Here is a 25,148-nt window from a genome sequence, read left to right on the forward strand (position 1 = left end):
TTATTATTAATTAAAAAATGATTACATTAGAGTTTAGGAAAGTATTAAAAAAACACAAGAGATCGTTAGATTATTTAAAATAACTTTGCGGTAAATCAAATACATTGTTGAATATGAACAAATTATACTATTGAAGCGGTCAGGGTACAGATTTTATATGCATAATTAAATCTCTCACGTTTAATGGCGTAAATTCACGACGCAATAAAAATTGATTTGGTTCCATAAACGAGTTTCAAAACACAATTAGAGATTCCTTCATCAACGGGTGTTAAAGACGTTATTAAATTCTGGAACTATCTAAAGATTACAATCAAATGACGTGGCGTTCTTGAATAACACATTTTTAATTTGGGGGGCGGGTTTGAGTACCGCTGCCCTAGAAACCATTCATCGGATAACACACACATCTACCATAGGTCACCCCAAGTGGTTCGCTACGTTTGGTGATTAGTAGGGGTGCCGGAGTTCATCGGGTGGGGTGTGTTCAGGATGCACCTGCCCATCAGCTGCGTGGTGTCCCCTCTAAGTGGTCTGGACCCATCGCCTTGCGCCGCAGTGAGAGGGATATATTCATATGTCCGTCACTCTTGGACACGATGATCCTTGTATTCCTTACCAACCGTCGTCGTACCTTTTACCTTCCTTGAACTTCATCTCCTTCCTTTCCTTAAAAAAGACCCTCAAAACACGAAAAAAGAGCCTATGTCGTCTTTTTCCTTTAAAAATTGTGTTTTTGTAAATAAATACATCAAGTTGACATCTTTCTAGAATAAGGTCGTGTACGTGAGTTGAATTTTAAATCACAATTTAATTTGAATAAGTTATTAACACTAGGCTAGAAATTTCGTAACAACCGCGGTAGACTACATAATTACCTACCAATCTAACTAATAAAGCAATCTAAGTTTTGGGAAATCACCGATTAGCTTGAAAATCTTGGCCAAAAACCCCAAAAAAATCTAAAACTTATGAAACACAAATAAAATTTTCAATCGATTCTTTTCATTAAAAATAAAATTATTCGCTAAATTCCATATAATGAACATTTTAGCCGACTGAATTAGGAAAATTCCCAAGAGTTCCAACTGCCCGAAACCGGAGATACTGTTTGTGGTATGTTTGTTAGTACGTTGTCCTGTTGAAGGAACAGGTAGGGGAAAGAGAAGAGTAAGAAGAAACTTAATCAGTAGTTACCTAGCTATTCAGACTTCATGTTACTAAATCCTGTTCAAGCACCGATCAGATCCATAATGGTGGCCTTTCACCAGGGCAATACTGAGATAAACTACTTCTCTGGATCGTGGTGTGATAACATATTTGTGTTGTCTGAAACAGCTTTAGTTTTTTTATGTGAATACAGCACAAGAGTCCCAACCGCTCCTAACTTCTCCTTACCGTCTGAATTGGTTGAAGCTATTACATCCCGATCGGGGTATGTGGTGAGGTTGAGGGTAGTAAGTAGGGAAGAAGATAAGGAATAGGATTGTAGGAGAGTCCCTGGTTATTCAGATCTAGTAAAAAAAAATAAGGTTAAAGCCATCTTAAGCAATGTTTCAAACCTAAAAATAGTCTTTCATCATTGTATGAGCATTTGCGGCACGTTAACTTAGTAGATACTTTCAGTATTGTCCTGATGAAACACCACAATTCAAAATAGAAACGTTGCTTGAAATGACTTTACCCAAGTTTGATGACCAGATCTGAATAGCCAGTGAATTCTCCATTTTCTTCTTTACCATCTTTTTCCCCTTCGCACTACATTCAGCCTTACAACATATCCCGATTGGGGATGTTAAAGTCCCACTAGCTGCACCGTCTATACCAAACCTCAACAGGTTAAAAAAAATCTTTCTTTACACAGGTGTAAAAAAATTGGTGATCTGACTTTTGATCCCCCGACAGTGTTGAATTCCTGACAGTTTATCGACAGTTAATCCCTCGAACACTTGACTCCTTAAACGCATCGTACGCTAAGAGGAAATACAGCTGGTAACAAAAACTCGATAAATGTATGTACTTATAATGTCTGCAAGTGTCTTGAGTGGAGATACGGTGTTCACTTGAAGTGAGATAACACTAAACTGCTCTATATAAATACTACGTTTTTATTGTTATTATTATTAAAAATATTTTTCAAAGTATGCAGAGAGGACATACCGCCGAACAACAAAAGACGACTTACTAAAGTACAACAGAAATAATAATTTTGGGGATCAAGTGTCCGAGGGATCAACTGGCAGAGCAATATCTGTTCGGGGGATCAACTAACTGTAGGGGATCAACTAATGTCGGGGGATCAAGAGTTATTGAAACGATTTTTTTATACAAAAGAAAAGCTGACTATCTTTATAATTTTGTCCGTCGTCCTAATATAATTATACCCAATTTCTTCAGTTGCCAAGTTCCCTGATTTGGTTCAGAGAATGATCGAAATCCTAATATCCAATTTAAATGTTCCACCCAATTTGTACTTCATTTGTCCAATTGAAAATTAATGTCATTTTTTCTGTATAAGATTCTGTTCGTAAAATAATGTATTTTTTTATGAGAAACCACCCTTTAATGACAAACATTTCTCATTATAGGGTTATTGTTATTACAAACAGTTCTCCAACTCGTCGTGGAAGGAGATTTTAGAGAATAAGTTCTTTATATTAAATCAGAGATTTATTCAATACTTCGTATTACAAGATTGGCTTCGATGGTCGACCTAACTAGGAGCTGGCTAAATGAGATCTGCAAACACCATGTTTGTCTGGAAGCAGCTTACTGGCCCTAGAGACTACTGACTACTAGCTGCCATCTTACGGACTTCCAAGCAAGCTCTTTGCACTGCCCTCTATGAGTGCATCTGTGAAGCTCTTAGCTAACTCACTTCCCAATAGTTTTTTTTTTTTTTTTATAGTCGGAGGCGGTTTACTTACGTTCCCCGCGAGCACTTAGGCCATAGGCCCATTGTACTATCTCCCATTTTACCTCATTCCCTTGCCAGTAACCCGGTCCCTTTTATGAAGTTCACCAGGGCTGTCATTGGATATGTGGCGATGTCTTCTGGTTCCACACTGTGTCTTCCCAGGTATCTGAGCCTTATTCCCAGCAGAGCGGGGCATTGGCACCATAGGTGAATTGGAGTCTCTTCCTCCTCTTCACATTGTCCCGTTAATAGTCCTACCAGTTCCCTCAGTGAGTTTCTGTCCATATCGAGTAGTTGCCTGGTTCGGTTAGGGTCCGGTCCGTTTATGAGTACTTTAGATTGCCTCATTCCGGGTGCCTTCTTCCATTCCTTCCAGTGTTGGGATTTGACCCACCTCTTGATATGTAGTTTGGTGTGGCAAGCTGCTACTCCTACGGCCGGCTCAGATCCCACAAGTGGTGCTTTCGCCCCTTTCCTTGCTAGTTCGTCAGCCCGCTCGTTGCCCTCAATACCTTTATGTCCTGGTACCCAGAGCAGGGTTACTTTATTGATGGTCGCCAGTTCTATTAGGATAGTCCTGCATTCCATCACCAGTCTGGAGTCGCATCGGTTACTTTCCAGTGCCATTAAGGCCGCCTGGCTATCAGAACATATGTTTATGTTCTTATTTCTGTACCCGATACTCATATTCTCCTGTGCGCAGACTAAGATGGCTTTCATCTCAGCTTGAAACACAGTGCAGTGCATTCCTAGAGGTATACTGAGTTCCCTCTTAGATCCCTGTAGACAGACCCCGGCCCCTGTTCCTTCCTCCATCTTGGACCCGTCTGTGAACCAGATTAGTTCCTGTTTGGAGTTTGGACCTGGGACCGTGTCCCATTCCTCCCTTGTGGGGTACGTCACTTTAAACAGCTGTCCGAAGAAGTATTCGGCTTGTTTGCCCAATAGTTACGAATATACAGAATTTTTTTGCAAAACATCTTGGTACTATCATCATTACAAGCGTATGATGTTACCGCAATAATGAATGACTTATACTCTCAGTCCTGGTACAAGACCACCATTACAGAATCAAAACGTTGCTTGAAGTGACTTTAGCCGTGTTTGGTGAACAAACCTGAATATTCCCCCTCCCCACTATATTCAGCCCACAACATACCCCAATTGAGGATGCCATAGTATCTCTGGCTTCAGATGTTTGAGAAGCAGTCGGGCAGTATTCACATTACAAAATAAACACTTGTTTATTTTACCAGAAGTACATTAATATGATACAGCAAATCCAGATGAAATTCCCTAGCTATAAGCGGACGCATGGAACCTATCCTAGGTTCATGCACCATATCGACTTACTTGAGGAAACTAATTCTGTGAGTCTGGAAACTAGGCGGAAAGCAAATTTAGCTATTATGTCTTTCAAAATTTGGAACAATTTTATCGATAGCCCATTCCTCTTGGGATGCTATGATTTATATGTACCAGACCACTACAGCCGAAGTCGATACCATGACTTATTCAGAGTACCAAAAGGCAAAACCAACGTCCTGGCAAAGCATAGCATGACGAGGGGAGTGGTGCTGTTGAACGAACTAGAATTTGGATGTAAGTGACCTAAAACAATGATTGAAGAGTCATTTAGCTAAATGCTGATATGATGTAAAATTGTACTGTAACTAGAATGAATGTTCTGTTGAACAATAAAAAAAATAAAAAAGTGCAGTCATTTTAATGGACGTTAAGTTGGATTTAATTCACAAATAGAAGACAAAATAATAATGTGTATTAAGTTGACATACTGTTATTACATTGAAAGGTTATGCTAGCACTAATGTAATACATGAAAGTAAACAGTATATTATCAAATGTATTACAAACACCACACAGTCAACAAGTTTTTGTTTGTCAGTGGAGTGCGGTCTATTGTAACGATTAAATGTTTCTACAATTTTCTCATTTACACTTTAATGCCCATTGTCAATGATGAAAACACATTGACAATTGACATTGATCGTCTCCCGACCCCATTATTAGTAAAAAAGCCGAAATATTGCTTCGTGCATCACTTTTCAGAGGTTTCCCATTTTTACTGCTTTGAAGAAACTAACTAAAATTTTAGCAGACTATAAACTAAACCCATGGCGTTTTCTGGCTTCGTTCAGAGGTAAATACAGGTGCGGCAAAACAGACAGTGCAGTTTTGAAGGGCTATCAAAAAGAAATGGCTCATCTTAAAAAAATGAGGTTTATTTTATTTTATTCCGTACATCATGCCGTTTTATGCATCAAGTCTTGAAGATGACACCAGATGCCCCCGATAGCGATACATTGACGATTTGACGGGTATATCGGCGATTTCCTCCCGAATTCGATCCAAGGTGTGAGGGCGATGTTTAAAAACATTTTTCTTTAGGTAGCCCTACAGGAAGAAGTCGCAAATGCTAAAATCAGGTGACCGCGATACTTAAGTGCGGCTGGAAGGCCCACTGGATAGCGATGAAAGAACGGTCATTTTTAAGAAATGTGCAGTCGGCGAAGCCTTGGTGTTGTTTGGACCAAAGCATGGTAACAACTGACCCTCCAGACACAATCACACCACTCCCATGTTTCTACCCCCACCACACGGGATGTAACGGCCCTTCAAAACTGCACTGTCTGTTTTGCTGCACTAAAACTAAATTTCTTTCAGGCAGATAAATAACTAAGTCCAATACATTCCCCAGCTTCTGGGTCAAGCAAATAAATTCTCCATTTTGATACTTATTATGGTATGCGTATGTTTTAATATACCTATATTATATACGTTACACCTGTGGCAGGTAAAAACAAGCTCTTAAAAAAAACAGCGCCATCGACAGACTGAGCAGCAGTAACGCGTGGCAGGGTACAGACAGCTAGTAATTAATAAAAATAGTCGAATGGATAAAGTATTTATCGTATTGTTGTGAGTAAAGTGGGTGACACATTACGCTATACGTATCATGGCTTAATCTATTTAGCATATCGCTCGAATACTTTACCAATGGGAATTATGTCTTATGGGTCTGTCACAGCCTTAATTAAGCCTTAGGCTTAATTTTTTTTAATATACAGGGTTTTCCAATAAAAGGTGTTATTTTGATATTCAATCGTAAAAGATCAATGATTTCGTTGCTTGTGTGGCACGTAGCGCCGTCTTGTTGATAGTAAACGTTGTCCAGATCAATACCATCTAATTTCGACCATAAAAAATCATCATCTCTCGATAGCACAATACATTCACCGTAACTGTTGCTCCAGCCTCATTTTCGAAAAAGTAAGGTCCAATGACTCCGCCGGACCATAAACCGCACCAAACAGTCACACGTTGAGGATAAAGAGGTTTTTCAACAATAACTCTTGGGTTTTCCGAGCCCCAGATGCGACAATTCTGATTGTTGACGAAGCCACCGAGGTGGAAATGGGCCTGATTACTCAAGATGATTTGCATTTGATTCACTCAAGTGAATTTTAATAATTTCAATGCGTTGTTGAAGCGTGTATCGTTCCATTTTTATCAATGGCGTAGTTTTTACTTGTCAAATGTTAAAAATGACAGCTTCAAAAGTAACATCTACCGAAATAGCGGGCTATTCAAAATAACTCCTGTTATTGGAAAACCCTGTAGTTTAAAAGATTATAAATCATTTTGCAAACTTCTCATGACTAACAATTCATAATACGGATGCACGTCCCTGGTCGTAATAATTACGTCCATAAAAGCAAGGAAATTTAATGTTCTAAAATTAATATTATTACATCTAAACATCTTCCTTCATTTCAATTAAAATTCTGTCCCATCCACATTATGATATTTTACAAAATACAATGTACGCCATGTTTTAGGATTAATTCTTTGCTTGGAAATGTCATTTTCAAAATTGGAAATACTTGTTGTGAAGAATATTTCAGATAGGTGATAAATAAGGTAGCTACCTATAATAATAATAATTAATTAATAATGCTGTATTTCAAATATTTAGTTCTTTTGTTCACATTATTGACAGATTTCGTATTTTTTCAAGTTCCAAACATCCCAAACCAAACATAACCAAAATATAATAAGTAAAATGAAATATTATACACGTTCTTCAAGAATCATCCAAAAATACATACATTCACATATAAAAGTGTGTTTTCATGTTTCAATATATGTCTGTGAAAAAATAATAATAATAACTTTCTACCACAATACATAAATACCTGTCACCCTTAATCACAAACACGTTAACACCTCAGAACAGGTTCTCCTAGTGAGGTGTTCACGTAACATACAATATCACCCACAAACAGTTTTACCTATATCAACCTACGTTCTTTATTTTTTATACATTTTTTCTGTACTTTTTTATCTGTACTACAATATAAACCACTGTAATCATTTGTAAAACGTGTATTCAAGAATAGACATAAATAAATAAATTGTTCATTCGAAGGTAAATTTCTGATAGTCTTTAAAATGGACAAAATTTGTTTTTAAAAGGGAAATATTTAAAAAAGTGGGTGTGTCAAGCCTACGCAAGACAGAAGTGAAACTTCTAGTATTCTTCTCTCTTATTATTAGGGCTTTTTTATACTAATTTTCATATATTTATTGGCAGGTAGAGTAGAAATTAATATTGTTTAGCGTTTGCCAACGACCATACCATGTTGAACACACCGGTTCTCGTCCGATCACCGAAGTTAAGCAACATTGGGCGCGGTCAGTACTTGGATGGGTGACCGCTTGGGAACACCGCGTGCCGTTGGCCCATTTTTTATGGTAATTTCATGTTTTTTTTTATTTTTTTATCGTTACTATCATTAATAATATCATAAAATTCTTTAACTTTTCAAGTATGCTACAGGCCTAAAATATTACTTAGTGGATTGATATTATGGTCAACCATTGAAAAAAAAAATTCCTGCAAAGTTATGGATGTAATTACGATCTTTTTCAAGCGCGTATGTAATGATTATTTTTATCAACGTCGCACACACCTTGCTAATGTTTTCAGTATTATTAGGGCTTTTTTATACTAATTTTCATATATTTATTGGCAGGTAGAGTAGAAATTAATATTGTTTAGCGTTTGCCAACGACCATACCATGTTGAACACACCGGTTCTCGTCCGATCACCGAAGTTAAGCAACATTGGGCGCGGTCAGTACTTGGATGGGTGACCGCTTGGGAACACCGCGTGCCGTTGGCCCATTTTTTATGGTAATTTCATGTTTTTTTTTATTTTTTTATCGTTACTATCATTAATAATATCATAAAATTCTTTAACTTTTCAAGTATGCTACAGGCCTAAAATATTACTTAGTGGATTGATATTATGGTCAACCATTGAAAAAAAAAATTCCTGCAAAGTTATGGATGTAATTACGATCTTTTTCAAGCGCGTATGTAATGATTATTTTTATCAACGTCGCACACACCTTGCTAATGTTTTCAGTATTATTAGGGCTTTTTTATACTAATTTTCATATATTTATTGGCAGGTAGAATAGAAATTAATATTGTTTAGCGTTTGCCAACGACCATACCATGTTGAACACACCGGTTCTCGTCCGATCACCGAAGTTAAGCAACATTGGGCGCGGTCAGTACTTGGATGGGTGACCGCTTGGGAACACCGCGTGCCGTTGGCCCATTTTTTATGGTAATTTTATGTTTTTTTTTATTTTTTTATCGTTAACATCATAAAAAATTTTATATCATTCTTTAACTTTTCAAGTATGCTACAGGCCTAAAATATTACTTAGTGGATTGATATTATGGTCAACCATTGAAAAAAAAAAAGGCGTTAAAAACAAAAAAATTATGTGCGATGGCCGAGAATCGAACTCGGATCAACTGCTTGGAAAGCAACTACGCTGACCATTACACCACCAACGCCAGTTGTCGAGATGAGCTAAGAAGCATTTATATTTTACTTCAAAACTTTGACTAGATCAAATGAACTTTAATCGGTCCCGCATTTTCGTTTCGGTCATGAGTTGGTTTTACTCCGGTACTCGAAATTGCATGACGCGGGTAAAGAAGTTTCACTTCAAAAAATACTTTAAGTTTCGCAAATCCTGCAATTATAATAATATCCACTTATTATATTTCACGGGTTTGCGATAGTAATGAAAATAATTTCGGAGAGTATTTATAGATAATTGATTAACTGCATATATGTAACGTAATTTGAGTCAACAAAGTGATTGTTGATTCCTAAAAATGAATAGCATGACAATTCAAAATAAGTAGCGATTTTTAAAAATAGTTCTCTAGTTCTGACGTCCATGCCAGACTTGACGCAAGGGGATATAGCTAAATGACCGTCCTTAAGCGCTATAATTGCCTTTGCCGAATATGGTGGACAATGGCTCGTATCCGGCTTGAAGGACCAATTAACAGCGTGGTAATGGTACCTTACCCATCCGACATATCACCTGAACCTATTTATAGAAGAAGTGAAATATCATCATGGTCCATGGCGATACTGACTGTGTTAATGTGTCGTATTGTCTTTGAATGAGGTTGAGAACCTTTTCGAAGCCACGGAACACTTTTGATTTTGTTACGTAAATCCAAATTTACGCTAAATTCGAAATTGCGGTTGTGACCGGTTGTTTAAACCTCCGACACACTTCACATTTTCATAAAATCGGCTTTGCCACTACAAAAAGTAACGGTTTCCGTTGGACGATAAGGTTTAAATTACAGCCACCTGTCGCCTGTTTTGATTTGATTATGCACGAATAGAGCATTGCCAAAAAGCTTGTTTAATTTTATTTTGTTAAGTTCAGGCACAAATGTTAAAATGTTTTCAGATCATTTTCTAAAGAATTTATTTTTAAACATCATACAATAGAATTATATTCGAAAAGGTATTCGAAAGAAGAACATTTTGTACTATTAAGCATTTATTATAGGCTTTACGTTTTATTCTTTTCTGGGCTTATTTATTTATTTTTATTTAAGTACATAAAACAGGCATGGTGCCCAAAAATTTATATACATGGATGTTTAAATACATAATAATAACAAAATGATAATAACAAAAATAGTAACAAAAGGAAAATGTAAGTAATATTAATATTAATCTATTATAATAGTATGTAAGCTAAATATGCAAGTAAATAACAAATAAGAAGGGGTAAAAGTTAAATACAAATATGTTCATAAACGATTTGTTATTGTCACACCTGTACTGGTGAGACACTGATTAGGTAGGTACAATGTTGCTTCTCTTTAAATAAAGGGCTTCATCACAATATCAGCTTAATATGATTAAAGGTAATAATTTTTTTTGAAGTGTTTAAATTGGTCATTAAAAATGTCTATTTCATTATTAGAGCCATGTATAATGTTATAATTTCTTAATGTTCGCGGTACAGGGGAAAAATATCTGTATTTGTGTGGTAGGCTTTAATATAGAAAATGTCTTTCATCCTCCATGTTGATTTTCTTAATGGTATATTGATGTTAATTTGGGATAAAATGTTTGGTGTATCAACTGATGCATGTATAATTTTGTGTAGGAGCAGTACGTCAGAAAGTTTACGTCTGACCGTCAGTGAGTGTAGTTTATAGTGCAAAATTCGGTCATTATATGTTCCAAAAAGACCAGATAAACCTTCACGATAAGCAATTACACGGGTTAGTTTCCTTTGTATGGATTCAATCGTATAATAATGAATCTCATAATTGGGAGACCAAATTGTTGATGCGTATTCGAGAATACTTCACACAATTGATTTATATAATGTTAAAGTAATATTAAAAGGCTTTGGTGAAAATGCTCGATTATTTCAAAGGCCAAGTTTTCTATTCTAGTATAGTGTAGTATAGGGTTTGTGACTAGGGTTTTTACAGTAACATTTTTACTAAACGTTTTTTCACGATGTGACGAAGTAACATTTTTCTATAACGCCCTTTTCACGGTGTCAAATTTTTGTTAGAAATAATCTGTGTTACATAAGTTGGACTTTAGTCAATATTTTGGTTTTGAATGTGACCCAACTACGGAATAACTGGGTGAAAAATGGAACTAGAAAGAAATCTGACTTATTCAATAGCTATAGTGATAATCGATATTATGGATACTGAGGGTTCACTCGGTAGGTAATCACTGCACAAGTTTCCGAAACAGACTGACCCGAACACTCGTTGCAAGGTCAGATAGGTATGCACTCCAGCATTTTCAGAAAGGGACAGGTACACGGAAAAAATAGTATAAGTAATTTATTAAAATCCTGTTAAAAATGGGACAGCACTTTTTTACTAAAAACTAAACATGAAACCTATCAATTCATTCATCAAGGTCCTGCAGTCCCGTTGTTAACAGGATTACGAATGATTTTTAATAAATAAGTAATATTTTATCAGTAAGTTTTCACCGCGTAATTGGTTGGATGGGGGAATGATGGAACATATCTTGTTAAAAAGACAATATACAATGCGTAAACAACAAACTAGTGTTTCGTAAACCACGCGTTAAGTACCCCTGATTCTTGGGAACGAGTTGAATAAGTGTCAAGACATTTGTGGTTGTGTTCCAAGATGCCATCATGTCGCGACGTTCGACAGTAAATGCAGACACTTCGTAGCAATAAATCATAACACGTGATATGTGGAAATCTTAAGAATGATCATCGTTGCCACGTGTTTCCTCCGAACGTGTTATTTTTTTATTAATCAGCGAATAACACGATATTTCGAAAAATAAAAATGCGGGGAATGGATTTATTCATTTTCATAGCCCCCGCAAGTACTCAATCAATGTTTCCCTTCATTCTGTCGATAGCAAGTCGTGTTCATCAATTTTTAATTATGAGAAAAATAATGATTCCTAGCAAACTTTTACTGTACATTTAATATGAAAAAAGATACCTACCAGTTCTGAAAACCGTAGACCTCGCGTCCAAAAAAATAATGTTTCCAATTTTCTCTCATTCAATAAATCAAAACCAAAATTTCCTTAGAAATCATAAAATTTGCAGTACCTACTTAAATGAAAACCATGTATAATTTTTTTTAAATTTCACATAAGTAATTACAGAATTTGTGCGAATGTGAATAAGAAAATCCAAATAAACATGATGATTTTACATTTAAAAATAATTAATATCATTACTGAAATGGAAAAGGACGGTACTAACAAATTTACAATCAGAAAAAAAAATGGTTGAGTTAAAACAGGACTTATATGACTATATCTCAGAAAATATTTGTGGTTGTATTCCTAAAGGTAAATAACTACAGTCAGAATTAATTACATTCAAATCCCAAAATTTAACATCATACTCAAAATACCAATTTTCTATCTGTGAATAATATCTTCCATCCAATCTAAAAATTGTAAAAAATATACCTCAATTTCAGCTTAAATTAAAGTATTACCTCAAAATACCTTAACAATTCTATATATATATTTTTAAAATTATTATTATTATTTTTTAATTCTTACATTTAATTTAGATTTATTAAAAAAAAAAAAATTTTCTAACGATACATAATATAATTTTCTTATTTGAGTGACCAACCAAACTCAAGAACCTTGTTTCCTCATGTCGAAGAATAATAATAATGATGATGATTGGATTATTTGTATAGCGTCGTTTTCGTGAGAAAATCACCTCAAGGGCGCTTACCAAATTAATTTATGTTTAAAATCTACTCCTATCACTTAGACTTATAAATTATTACTTGTGGCTTATAACTAAGATTCATATCTGGTGACTTATAACTAAGATTAATGTCCAGTGATTTACAACTTAGAAATTTAACTAATGACTTAAAACTATACTGTTTTTATGGCCACATGTTTTCTTTAAAAATATGACATTTACTTGATGTTTATTTGTAAAAAAATTACTAATATATCCATGTTTTCCTGAATTCAGGGTGTGTTGTAAGGCTGAAGGAAGTGGGAGGGGAAAGGGGAAATGTGAGAATCACCTGGCTATTCAGATATGACTACCAAACATGGTTAAAGTCATTTCAAGCATCGTCCGATTTTGTTGAAGTTAGTAGTATTTCACCCATGCGATACTGAAATTATCTATAACTGTAGAACAATTTTAATTTCACTCTTTTACAATTTTAGTTTAATTTTTAATTTTTAAATATGAAAAAATACACATTTAACTCTTCGTGTGCTGGCACTAAATTATTACCGTGCACTAGCTGATTGTGTTTTCGTAATAACTTACTTGTTTTTGAATCATCTTACCAGATAATATGTTTATATAATAAATATATAAAAATAGTACATAATCTACCAGAAGTAGTTCCCCCAGATTTTCCCACTATATATTTATAATTTTTTTTTCTAAACATTTTCTTAAGTACACGTTGGCACACAAGGAGTTAATTTAAAATTTAAGCTAACCAATTAATTTAGACATCATTACTTTAGGGTTATTAAGTTCTCGTAAGAGATGATTTATTAATTAAAGGAACACTATTTTTTTCTTTATTAAGTGCATTGTTTAGTACAGTCCCAGACAGAGTTGTGTGGAGGTACATCTCATCTGCATACTCCTGAGGATAAATATCTGGATGGTTAGTTAGTTTGATCAAAATTTGGTCAGTGTAGAGGGCGAATAAGAGAACTAAAAGGGTGGGGTAGCTATATTTAGAAGCCTGGAAGGCAAAAAATATATATTTCGAGAGGACGCCAATCAATATAATTCGCATTCATATCAAGGGGTGAGGGAATGACGAATCGAGAAGAGTAGTGTACCTTTGTACCTTCATATATAAAAATCCTCTGTTATCCGCCGTGGAAATATATCCCTAGTAAGCCTTCACTGAGCCTTAAGAACCTTTACAAGCTGGAATACTTGTTGGATATTATTTATGGACGCTATAGAGGTGACGTGTTCAAGCAAAAAGTTCATATTGCGAACAAAGTGTCAATTCTAAACCCTTACACAGATGGTAATAATTTGGGTTTGTAAGGATTTTGGTTTGTGTATTGTGATTGTCAGATCGTAAAATCTAGGGAAGCTTCGTGTGATACGCCAAAAAATCTGTCATAATAAGGTTCGTTTTTTAAAAAAGTCTACGAACAGACGCATACTACTAGAGTATGATCCAATATTCAAATCGTCAGAAGAATGATACTTACTAGCCAGTACACCAGCGCAGACTTATGAAAAATCACGGAATAGTCATGGAGGCATTATTTGGCACTAATATCTCGTTCGAACCGTGTTTCAGCATTATCACATGATTAGCACAGCACGGGGACCGGATTCGCTAGTTTCGGTCATTCGGCTTTTGGGAACGTTGTAGGTCAAATTGGACAATTGGAAGGAGAAATTTTAATCAATTGTCTCATACATAAAAAAGTATAATGTATATAGAAATATATTTATGTACATATATTTATATTTTTTTATGTTATGGTTAAGGTTTTCATGGGTGTAAGATGTAGAATAATTTTCTAGGTTTATCCGCGTAACGTAGTCCTTAAAAGGACTTTTTAATTCCTGACGTTTCGGACAGATCTCACTGTCCATCTTCAGAGGCCTTCTTATGTCTTGAATTGCCAACTCCGCCCAACCCCCTATACTGTCAAATCACTTTCAACACGCATACTTCGTCCTAGACAAAGGAATTGACTAGCACCCACTTGTATCTTGACTTCTTGACCTAACAGGCACGCGAAAGCGTTGAGTTTGAGACAAAACTCAAGACATAAGGCGTCTGAAGATGGACAGTGAGATCTGTTTGAAACGTCAGGAATTAAAAAGTCCCTTTAGAGACTACGTTACGCGGGTAAACGGAGAAAATTATTCTACATATATATATGTATATATTGCATCTCTTGTGGCCAATACGCACAAAAGGGAAACTTTCTAAGAGAAATCGATAAATTCTGAAGAAATCGGAAAAAATCTTTCTCCCTTGCGGCCAACTTATAAGAAGAAAAGTATTTGGAAGGAGATACTACCAACTTTTATCTTTCCCTAAGGTGTTCGATATTATTGAGTTAATGTTTAATTTCGTGAAGTGTTCTTTTCTACTTAAATCAAAGAAATGTTATTAATTCTTATTAATTTAATGATTTCTTACCTGCCTACACACAAATGCAGAGGCTCACGAAAAGGGTAAACCATATCGTAACTTGGAAATTTGGAAAGAGCAATTATTCAAATACCAAAATTTGAATTAAATTATTTAAGCAAATATTCACATAAATATTATTATTCTAGTCTACAGGATTTCAATAGTGGTAAAAAAGTTACGTGTACGCATAATCCCAAGAAGTAATTTCTAAACCAAGTGTTGCTTGTTGCGCTCAAGGGGTGATTATATTTTAATGTTATTACCAAATGTTAATTCATAAACAACCACAACAATAAAACTACAAAAACAACAGCCTTAACAACCACAACAACAACAACTACAACAATCAAAACAACAGCAACCACAACAACTACAACAACAACAACAACAAAAATAACAGATTTAATATCAGACTCCCCTACGAAAGACGATCCATAAAATGATAATAGAGTTGGTAAGGAGCTTGTACGCTCATTTTTAGTTGACTACAACATTCAGCGAAAAATCTTAATAAAATGGCGATTTTCATATAAAACGAAAACTACGCAAAGCCTACACGGAGAGAAATGAGTATTACTAGTTTAAGAATCTCTTCAAATTCAAATTGCTTGCATTTAACGCATTAATTAACAGGTTTCGTGATGAAATTTTCAGTAAATTTGTAATATATTATAACGGAATCATAATATATATAAATGTAATGCTTAAAAAATTAAAAAAAAATGTTTATCACGAAACCAGTTAATTAATTCGTTAAAGGCCTGCAATCCAATCTATTCTTAGTAAAATAGCAATACTTTAATCTTAGATGCACGCTACTGTCAGATATACCCATACATACATACGGGCAAATGGTATGTTTAATATTTTATATCCTGTATTTTTCACATCTTTATTGCTTAATCTATTTTTGTGATGTTGCACAACCTATAAATAAGTTTAGATTATATAGCAGGCCAAAAAGGTACGGACCTAAAATGAAGCGAATTATTTTCAAATAATGCTTGTAACTGAATATGGACTTATTCGCGTAAAGGCTAGCGACCCTGTAGTTGAAATTCCTCACAAATTATGGAAAGATACGAAGAGTTATTAATATTGTTCTCGAAAGAGTTATTGCTTTCGTACAATTCATTTATTATCTGATATTCTATTTTAATTTATTGAAAAACATGGTCTTTTACTTAATAATATATTCTGTATAATTTATCTCACATAATTTATGACTCAGTTAGATCAGATAACATATGAATACATAATTTATAATGTTAATTAGAATCTCGAAAATATACAAGAGTTCATTATCTTTCTCTTGTAATTTGAAGTTAAATGTATAATTATGTAAGAACATTATTTAACCCTCCAATGGATAATGTACTTTTACCCCTTTGGATGGGCAATGTGGTCTGGCCAGGCCAGGCCAGGGGTGAGCTATCAAATTGGTTTTAGATAAAGGCAGGTGTGCAAATAGTGTAGGTATATGAACGTGTATACAGGCAGACAAATACCCTGTTTGCGCGTACTTTACTAATGATAGAAATTCCTTTTTCTTCATTAGTAAATCATCATCAATCAGAATTCTGGCCTAGTCGAGTGTCTTAGTAATAAATAATAGCACAAGATTCACTCAAAATGATGAATTAGTGGTTCCGAAATGTACCAATAAGTATGGAGAAAGAACTCTCAACTACATTGTGCCCAAGATATCTAATAATCTACCAATGTCAATCAAAAATAATACCTTATGTACCACTAAAGTCCAATATAATCTAAGAAAATGGCTATTGGACACAGATGATATGTACTGATACCCTACTGAGGCCCTTGTATAGCTAATTGGAATTCACAATGGAACTTAAAAGTATATAGTAAATTATACCTACCTATGTATGCTAAATATGGATATTCTTTCCATGTGACTGTTTCAATTGTACTTGTCTGATATATAACGCTTATACTGAAACTATATTTTTATTTTTTCCATTCTGTCATCTTAACTTAGCCGTGTTATATTAACTTCACCGTGTCATTGTATGTAGTGTTGTCTGCATGTACCTGCTGACAAACTGCAAAAGCAGTTTAGCAGGTTTAAATTGTAAAATATAAAAAATAAATATACTGTTCAGCCTGTATAGCGATACTTGTCAACTAAATCTAACACCACTCGTGCATCTTGATTCACTTCACGATCAGCATCTGGAAGTGTTTCTGTATAAATTTGACATCTGAGCGCGTAGTTGGTATCCGAATCGCAGACCCACCAGACATTGATGCCATACGCAATAGCCTGTCCAGGCCATGTGGTACAGTCTTTGAAGTTTTTGTCTTATTCTTTCATTATTATTCTACCAACTAAACGCAAATTCATAGGAAATAGCACCATTCGACGCAGATTTCCGAGTTGTATAGTATATTGATACCGCTTTCCAAAAAGGCAACGGAAAAAAATAAAATCACTTTTGATAATCTAAATGGCCTGGCAAGGCCACATTGCCCGTTGGAGGGTTAACCACCTCGGTAGGACCAATAATAAATTATCAAGGTTTATAACAATATGCTCGTGTGAGTTCAACATTCAATGAGTTCTAACAATCGATCTGATGTGATTTTTTGAGACAGCATAATATGGAATAAGTTATTTAAATTTGTGAGAAATGAATATGAATTAAAAAAATTATACAATATAAAAGATTATATAAAACGAATAATTTACAAAACAATACATTTATAGCCATGGAAAGAGGTTGTAGATATAAATCAAATAATCTAACTGCTAAAAACCGCCTTAAGCAAGTGATACTATTGCTTCCCCAATTAGGGTATGTGAAGAAAAGGAGATAGAGAGGAGGAAGGTGGAGACGTAACTGGCTATTCAGATCTAGTCACCAAACATGACTAAAGTCATTTCAAGCAACGTTGATCTCCCTGGTGAACGGTGAAGGTTCATCACATGCAGATGGTGACATATTGTAGCCCTGATAAAACAACGGTCAAATAAAAACAGAATTATTATTAATATTATTCAGAGCAGTTTATACCCAAACCAAAAGCACCTAAATTGATGGAAACTTTCCTTGTCAACATAATACTTGTATCTCGCTTTCACCACTATTTTCCGGACACCATGTACAGTATATTCCAGAGTGGAAGATACTCTCAGATCGCCCTGGTGAAAGATTACCATTCAGAATTTAAATGTTGCTTGAAATTGCCTTCAGACATATTTGCTGATCCGATCTGAATAGCCAGGCAGGTACTCCCCCACCTCCTTCTCCCCACATCCCCCCCCCCGCTACCTTCAGCCTCACAATATTTTTAAGCTGTCGTACCCTTAAACTAAATATACCATTCCCAAGAGAAAGTCCAGTTATATTCAATTTTCCAATTAAGTCCTAAATCCTGTATCTAAATTTCGATAATAAACAATAAGATGCTGTTAATTAAGTGTTAATCTCAAGTGATCTACCAGGTAAGTACGGTACTGTATATTATCTCCATAAATAGTTAAGTAATAACATATATCACTGTAGAAATGTATTATAAGTTTGTACAGCGCCCTTGAGGTGATTTCACACAAAAACGGCGCTATACAAGTCATCCAATTATTATTGAAGTGAAACTTCTTTACCCGCGTCATGCAATTTCGAGTACCGGAGTAAAACCAACTCATGACCGAAACGAAAATGCGGGACCGATTAAAGTTCATTTGATCTAGTCAAAGTTTTGAAGTAAAATATAAATGCTTCTTAGCTCATCTCGACAACTGGCGTTGGTGGTGTAATGGTCAGCGTAGTTGCTTTCCAAGCAGTTGATCCGAGTTCGATTCTCGGCCATCGCACATAATTTTTTTGTTTTTAACGCCTTTTTTTTTTTCAATGGTTGACCATAATATCAATCCACTAAGTAATATTTTAGGCCTGTAGCATACTTGAAAAGTTAAAGAATGATATAAAATTTTTTATGATGTTAACGATAAAAAAATAAAAAAAAAACATAAAATTACCATAAAAAATGGGCCAACGGCACGCGGTGTTCCCAAGCGGTCACCCATCCAAGTACTGACCGCGCCCAATGTTGCTTAACTTCGGTGATCGGACGAGAACCGGTGTGTTCAACATGGTATGGTCGTTGGCAAACGCTAAACAATATTAATTTCTATTCTACCTGCCAATAAATATATGAAAATTAGTATAAAAAAGCCCTAATAATACTGAAAACATTAGCAAGGTGTGTGCGACGTTGATAAAAATAATCATTACATACGCGCTTGAAAAAGATCGTAATTACATCCATAACTTTGCAGGAATTTTTTTTTTCAATGGTTGACCATAATATCAATCCACTAAGTAATATTTTAGGCCTGTAGCATACTTGAAAAGTTAAAGAATTTTATGATATTATTAATGATAGTAACGATAAAAAAATAAAAAAAAACATGAAATTACCATAAAAAATGGGCCAACGGCACGCGGTGTTCCCAAGCGGTCACCCATCCAAGTACTGACCGCGCCCAATGTTGCTTAACTTCGGTGATCGGACGAGAACCGGTGTGTTCAACATGGTATGGTCGTTGGCAAACGCTAAACAATATTAATTTCTACTCTACCTGCCAATAAATATATGAAAATTAGTATAAAAAAGCCCTAATAATACTGAAAACATTAGCAAGGTGTGTGCGACGTTGATAAAAATAATCATTACATACGCGCTTGAAAAAGATCGTAATTACATCCATAACTTTGCAGGAATTTTTTTTTTCAATGGTTGACCATAATATCAATCCACTAAGTAATATTTTAGGCCTGTAGCATACTTGAAAAGTTAAAGAATTTTATGATATTATTAATGATAGTAACGATAAAAAAATAAAAAAAAACATGAAATTACCATAAAAAATGGGCCAACGGCACGCGGTGTTCCCAAGCGGTCACCCATCCAAGTACTGACCGCGCCCAATGTTGCTTAACTTCGGTGATCGGACGAGAACCGGTGTGTTCAACATGGTATGGTCGTTGGCAAACGCTAAACAATATTAATTTCTACTCTACCTGCCAATAAATATATGAAAATTAGTATAAAAAAGCCCTAATAATAAGAGAGAAGAATACTAGAAGTTTCACTTCTGTCTTGCGTAGGCTTGACACACCCACTTTTTTTTATTATTAATTGGGGATACCATGATCTCTGTGTTAGTACCTACGGTTAAAATAGCCCAAAATACACAAAATAAATTATAAATTTCGTGCATTTAGGAAACTATTTTTATTTTTCTGTTTCTTGTTCTGTTTCATGTTTTGTTTAGATTTATTGGTACTATCTTCTGATATATTACATTGATGGGTATAACTTTCAAACATTTATTGAAGAAAAGTTGTCGAAATAAAAAAATTAATATTCATTGAAACAGAAGGTAATATTAATAAATCGAAACGAAACATGAAACAGAACAAGAAAAAGAAAATAAAAAAAGACAACGGTTACAACTAGGAATTGAACCAATGATCTCTTGTCTTACCGGGACAAGCGTCTTAAACCACTCGACCATTGGGACCTATTTAATAAGCGTCACATTTTTTGATATCATATTTCATAATTAAATTGATGGGTATAACTTTCAAAATAAGTTAAAAAGAAGAAATTGTTCCTGAATTTAATATTCATTTAGAAATTGTTCCTTAATTGAATATTCATTTAGAAATTGTTCCTAAATGGAATATTCATTTAGAAATTGTTCCTGAATTGAACATTAGTTTAGAAATTTTTCCTGAATTGAATATTCATTTAGACTTTTAAAAAAAGTAAGGGTATCCCATATAAATAAAAATGGAATATGTTTATCTGGGACACTATGTAGGTTACAAACCAATTATTTAGAACTTTGTAACCATTTATAAAGAAAGCGGCCAAATATGTGGGAAAAAGGTTGATTCTGAATTTGAAATATGAGATGGACAAAAATGACGGATAATAATTATGTTCCAATGGTCTAGTAGTTACGTAGAGAGATACGTTGTTCCGGTAAGACAGAGATTTTGGGTTCTATTCCCAGTTGAGACCGTCATTTTTTTTTCTTTGTCTTTTTCTGTTTCATAATTTCATTAGATTTATTAGTATTACGTTCTTCTTCAATGATATATTACATTGATGTGTATGTCTTTCTGAAGTTGTACCAATAAAAAAAATAATTGAATTAATTTCAAATCACGTTTCAATTTTGATATGCCATTATTTATTTTACAGCCGCCGTTTGTACCTCCATTCTACTTGGGCAAGTCGGTAAAATAAGTTATAGTGGATGCAAACTGTAAATTACGAACTTCGCCAAGTTTATACATAAACATCAATAGTTCAGTCAACCCAACGTAACCCCGGTGTACATTTTGGGATGAAAAATATACGGAACACTGAAGTTATAATTTAATAATTGGATTTATTACGAACAACTTTTCTTTAATTTTTTAAAAGTAATACCTATGTAATGTATTATTGAAAAAAGAAATGAAACAGAACAAGACAAAGAAAAAAAAAAAAAAAAACATAACGGTCACGACTAGGAATCGGACCCAGGATCTCATTTCTTACCGGGACAACGTCTTAACCACTCGACCATTGGAACCTAGTTATTAAACGTCATATTTGTCGAACTCATATTTTAAATTCAGAATTAACAATATATTTTTTCTTCTCCAATAATAACAACTATTATAGAAATTAAGTTAGGTTAGGTTAGGTTAAATTGGTAAAGTGGGTTAGGATGAATTGATTGGATGATTAATAATTAATAATGAGAAATCTTTTTTTTTGGAAGCAGTAAAAATTCTTACAAGGTGAATTTATTTCAGCTGTTACCATCTGGAAATGAGATATCAAAGCAATTTTTTCAACTTCTAAATTTATTTCCATCATGAGCTTTAGGGCTTTCAAATAACCATTTATCTGTATGTGTCATGCAAATTTTAATTTGCCAATAATGAAATGTTATGGTTATTCATTAGGCAAAAGATTGTTATAATTTAATTCACCTTGGGTCTAGATTCCGAATTTTGCGATATCGAAACCCTTTCAAGATTTTGGGTCTAGATTCCAAATATTGCGGTATCAAAACCCTTTCAAGATTTTGGGTAAAGATTCGAAATATTGCGATATCGAAACCCTTTCAAGATTTTGGGTCTAGATTCCAAATATCGCGATATCGAAACCCTTTCAAGATTTTGGGTCAAGGTTCCAAATATTGCGATATCAAAACCCTTTCAAGATTTTGTGCCTAGATTCCAAATATTGTGATATCGAAACCCTTTCAAAATTTTGGGTCTAGATTCTAAATATTGCGGTATCAAAACCCTTTCAAGATTTTGGGTAAAGATTCGAAATATTGCGATATCGAAACCCTTTCAAGATTTTGGGTCTAGATTCCAAATATCGCGATATCGAAACCCTTTCAAGATTTTGGGTCTAGATTCCAAATATTGCGGTATCAAAACCCTTTCAAGATTTTGGGTAAAGATTCGAAATATTGCGATATCGAAACCCTTTCAAGATTTTGGGTCTAGATTCCAAATATCGCGATATCGAAACCCTTTCAAGATTTTGGGTCAAGGTTCCAAATATTGCGATATCGAAACCCTTTCAAGATTTTGTGCCTAGATTCCAAATATTGTGATATCGAAACCCTTTCAAAATTTTGGGTCTAGATTCTAAATATTGCGGTATCAAAACCCTTTCAAGATTTTGGGTAAAGATTCGAAATATTGCGATATCGAAACCCTTTCAAGATTTTGGGTCTAGATTCCAAATATCGCGATATCGAAACCCTTTCAAGATTTTGGGTCTAGATTCCAAAAATTGCGGTATCAAAACCCTTTCAAGATTTTGGGTAAAGATTCGAAATATTGCGATATCGAAACCCTTTCAAGATTTTGGGTCTAGATTCCTAATATCGCGATATCGAAACCCTTTCAAGATTTTGGGTCAAGGTTCCAAATATTGCGATATCGAAACCCTTTCAAGATTTTGTGCCTAGATTCCAAATATTGTGATATCGAAACCCTTTCAAAATTTTGGGTCTAGATTCTAAATATTGCGATATCGAAACCCCTTTCAAGATTTTGGGTCTAGTTTCCAAATATAGCGATATCGAAATTCTTTCAAAATTTAGCAAAATAATTTTAGTTGTATAAAATGTTGAAAAAAATTTTGGGTAAAATAAGCGATAAACATCCGCATATTTCATATTATGTGAGCCGATAAAGGAGGTTATTTTGGTTATTGCCTTCGTCCAAAACCTGGGTCCGCCAATAAACTGTTACTGAGTTACGAAGGTTCAAAAGTTATGCAAATATTGATACAATTTAATATTTTATGTACGGAACCAACCATGTAAATCACCGTAAAGGTTATATTGTTACTAAAGCAGGGCCGGACTAATTTATTGGGAAAATTTTATCAAACGAAATTGTTCATTTGCATCTACAAGCTCGCTCAGTTAAGAGGAACAGCTTTTTCATACAAAACTTAGTATTGGATTTGCGGCCAAAATATTCAACCAAACTAAATATTTGTTTTTTAATCAGTAGTCTAGTACCGGTGTAAGCAATTGAATATACATTATATATATTTTTAAATTATTAAATAGAGGCAATTAAATAATTCGAATTTTTATGATTTTTTGATGTTTGGTTGACAATTATTAAAAACACGTTTTTGCCCCACCTACTGTCGTTAGATGAAAAAAAAAATAAAAAAAAAGTGGGTGTGTCAAGCCTACGCAAGACAGAAGTGAAACTTCTAGTATTCTTCTCTCTTATTATTAGGGCTTTTTTATACTAATTTTCATATATTTATTGGCAGGTAGAGTAGAAATTAATATTGTTTAGCGTTTGCCAACGACCATACCATGTTGAACACACCGGTTCTCGTCCGATCACCGAAGTTAAGCAACATTGGGCGCGGTCAGTACTTGGATGGGTGACCGCTTGGGAACACCGCGTGCCGTTGGCCCATTTTTTATGGTAATTTCATGTTTTTTTTTATTTTTTTATCGTTACTATCATTAATAATATCATAAAATTCTTTAACTTTTCAAGTATGCTACAGGCCTAAAATATTACTTAGTGGATTGATATTATGGTCAACCATTGAAAAAAAAAATTCCTGCAAAGTTATGGATGTAATTACGATCTTTTTCAAGCGCGTATGTAATGATTATTTTTATCAACGTCGCACACACCTTGCTAATGTTTTCAGTATTATTAGGGCTTTTTTATACTAATTTTCATATATTTATTGGCAGGTAGAGTAGAAATTAATATTGTTTAGCGTTTGCCAACGACCATACCATGTTGAACACACCGGTTCTCGTCCGATCACCGAAGTTAAGCAACATTGGGCGCGGTCAGTACTTGGATGGGTGACCGCTTGGGAACACCGCGTGCCGTTGGCCCATTTTTTATGGTAATTTCATGTTTTTTTTTATTTTTTTATCGTTACTATCATTAATAATATCATAAAATTCTTTAACTTTTCAAGTATGCTACAGGCCTAAAATATTACTTAGTGGATTGATATTATGGTCAACCATTGAAAAAAAAAATTCCTGCAAAGTTATGGATGTAATTACGATCTTTTTCAAGCGCGTATGTAATGATTATTTTTATCAACGTCGCACACACCTTGCTAATGTTTTCAGTATTATTAGGGCTTTTTTATACTAATTTTCATATATTTATTGGCAGGTAGAATAGAAATTAATATTGTTTAGCGTTTGCCAACGACCATACCATGTTGAACACACCGGTTCTCGTCCGATCACCGAAGTTAAGCAACATTGGGCGCGGTCAGTACTTGGATGGGTGACCGCTTGGGAACACCGCGTGCCGTTGGCCCATTTTTTATGGTAATTTTATGTTTTTTTTTATTTTTTTATCGTTAACATCATAAAAAATTTTATATCATTCTTTAACTTTTCAAGTATGCTACAGGCCTAAAATATTACTTAGTGGATTGATATTATGGTCAACCATTGAAAAAAAAAAAGGCGTTAAAAACAAAAAAATTATGTGCGATGGCCGAGAATCGAACTCGGATCAACTGCTTGGAAAGCAACTACGCTGACCATTACACCACCAACGCCAGTTGTCGAGATGAGCTAAGAAGCATTTATATTTT

The 25,148-nt window shown here is 34.4% G+C and overlaps 9 non-coding genes across 9 annotated transcripts; 6 read left to right on the plus strand and 3 right to left on the minus strand.

The window, feature by feature from the left end:
• Positions 1 to 7,563: 7,563 nt before the first annotated feature.
• Positions 7,564 to 7,682, plus strand: LOC149411619 (5S ribosomal RNA). The gene has a single exon (XR_016304829.1). It is a non-coding gene; the product is annotated as a 5S ribosomal RNA (ribosomal RNA).
• Positions 7,683 to 8,005: 323 nt separating this feature from the next.
• Positions 8,006 to 8,124, plus strand: LOC149411620 (5S ribosomal RNA). The gene has a single exon (XR_016304830.1). It is a non-coding gene; the product is annotated as a 5S ribosomal RNA (ribosomal RNA).
• A 323-nt stretch (positions 8,125 to 8,447) lies between these two features.
• LOC149411621 (5S ribosomal RNA) lies at positions 8,448 to 8,566 on the plus strand. Its single transcript, XR_016304831.1, has one exon. It is a non-coding gene; the product is annotated as a 5S ribosomal RNA (ribosomal RNA).
• A 10,432-nt stretch (positions 8,567 to 18,998) lies between these two features.
• On the minus strand, positions 18,999 to 19,117 carry LOC149411622 (5S ribosomal RNA). The gene has a single exon (XR_016304832.1). It is a non-coding gene; the product is annotated as a 5S ribosomal RNA (ribosomal RNA).
• A 323-nt stretch (positions 19,118 to 19,440) lies between these two features.
• Positions 19,441 to 19,559, minus strand: LOC149411623 (5S ribosomal RNA). Its single transcript, XR_016304833.1, has one exon. It is a non-coding gene; the product is annotated as a 5S ribosomal RNA (ribosomal RNA).
• Positions 19,560 to 19,882: 323 nt separating this feature from the next.
• Positions 19,883 to 20,001, minus strand: LOC149411624 (5S ribosomal RNA). The gene has a single exon (XR_016304835.1). It is a non-coding gene; the product is annotated as a 5S ribosomal RNA (ribosomal RNA).
• A 3,861-nt stretch (positions 20,002 to 23,862) lies between these two features.
• LOC149411625 (5S ribosomal RNA) lies at positions 23,863 to 23,981 on the plus strand. The gene has a single exon (XR_016304836.1). It is a non-coding gene; the product is annotated as a 5S ribosomal RNA (ribosomal RNA).
• Positions 23,982 to 24,304: 323 nt separating this feature from the next.
• Positions 24,305 to 24,423, plus strand: LOC149411626 (5S ribosomal RNA). Its single transcript, XR_016304837.1, has one exon. It is a non-coding gene; the product is annotated as a 5S ribosomal RNA (ribosomal RNA).
• Positions 24,424 to 24,746: 323 nt separating this feature from the next.
• Positions 24,747 to 24,865, plus strand: LOC149411627 (5S ribosomal RNA). Its single transcript, XR_016304838.1, has one exon. It is a non-coding gene; the product is annotated as a 5S ribosomal RNA (ribosomal RNA).
• Positions 24,866 to 25,148: the final 283 nt, after the last annotated feature.

Source organism: Hesperophylax consimilis, chromosome 25 (genome assembly GCF_061612785.1).
Source record: "Hesperophylax consimilis isolate HC1 chromosome 25, BYU_Hcon_1.0, whole genome shotgun sequence".
Lineage (NCBI taxonomy): Eukaryota > Metazoa > Arthropoda > Insecta > Trichoptera > Limnephilidae > Hesperophylax > Hesperophylax consimilis.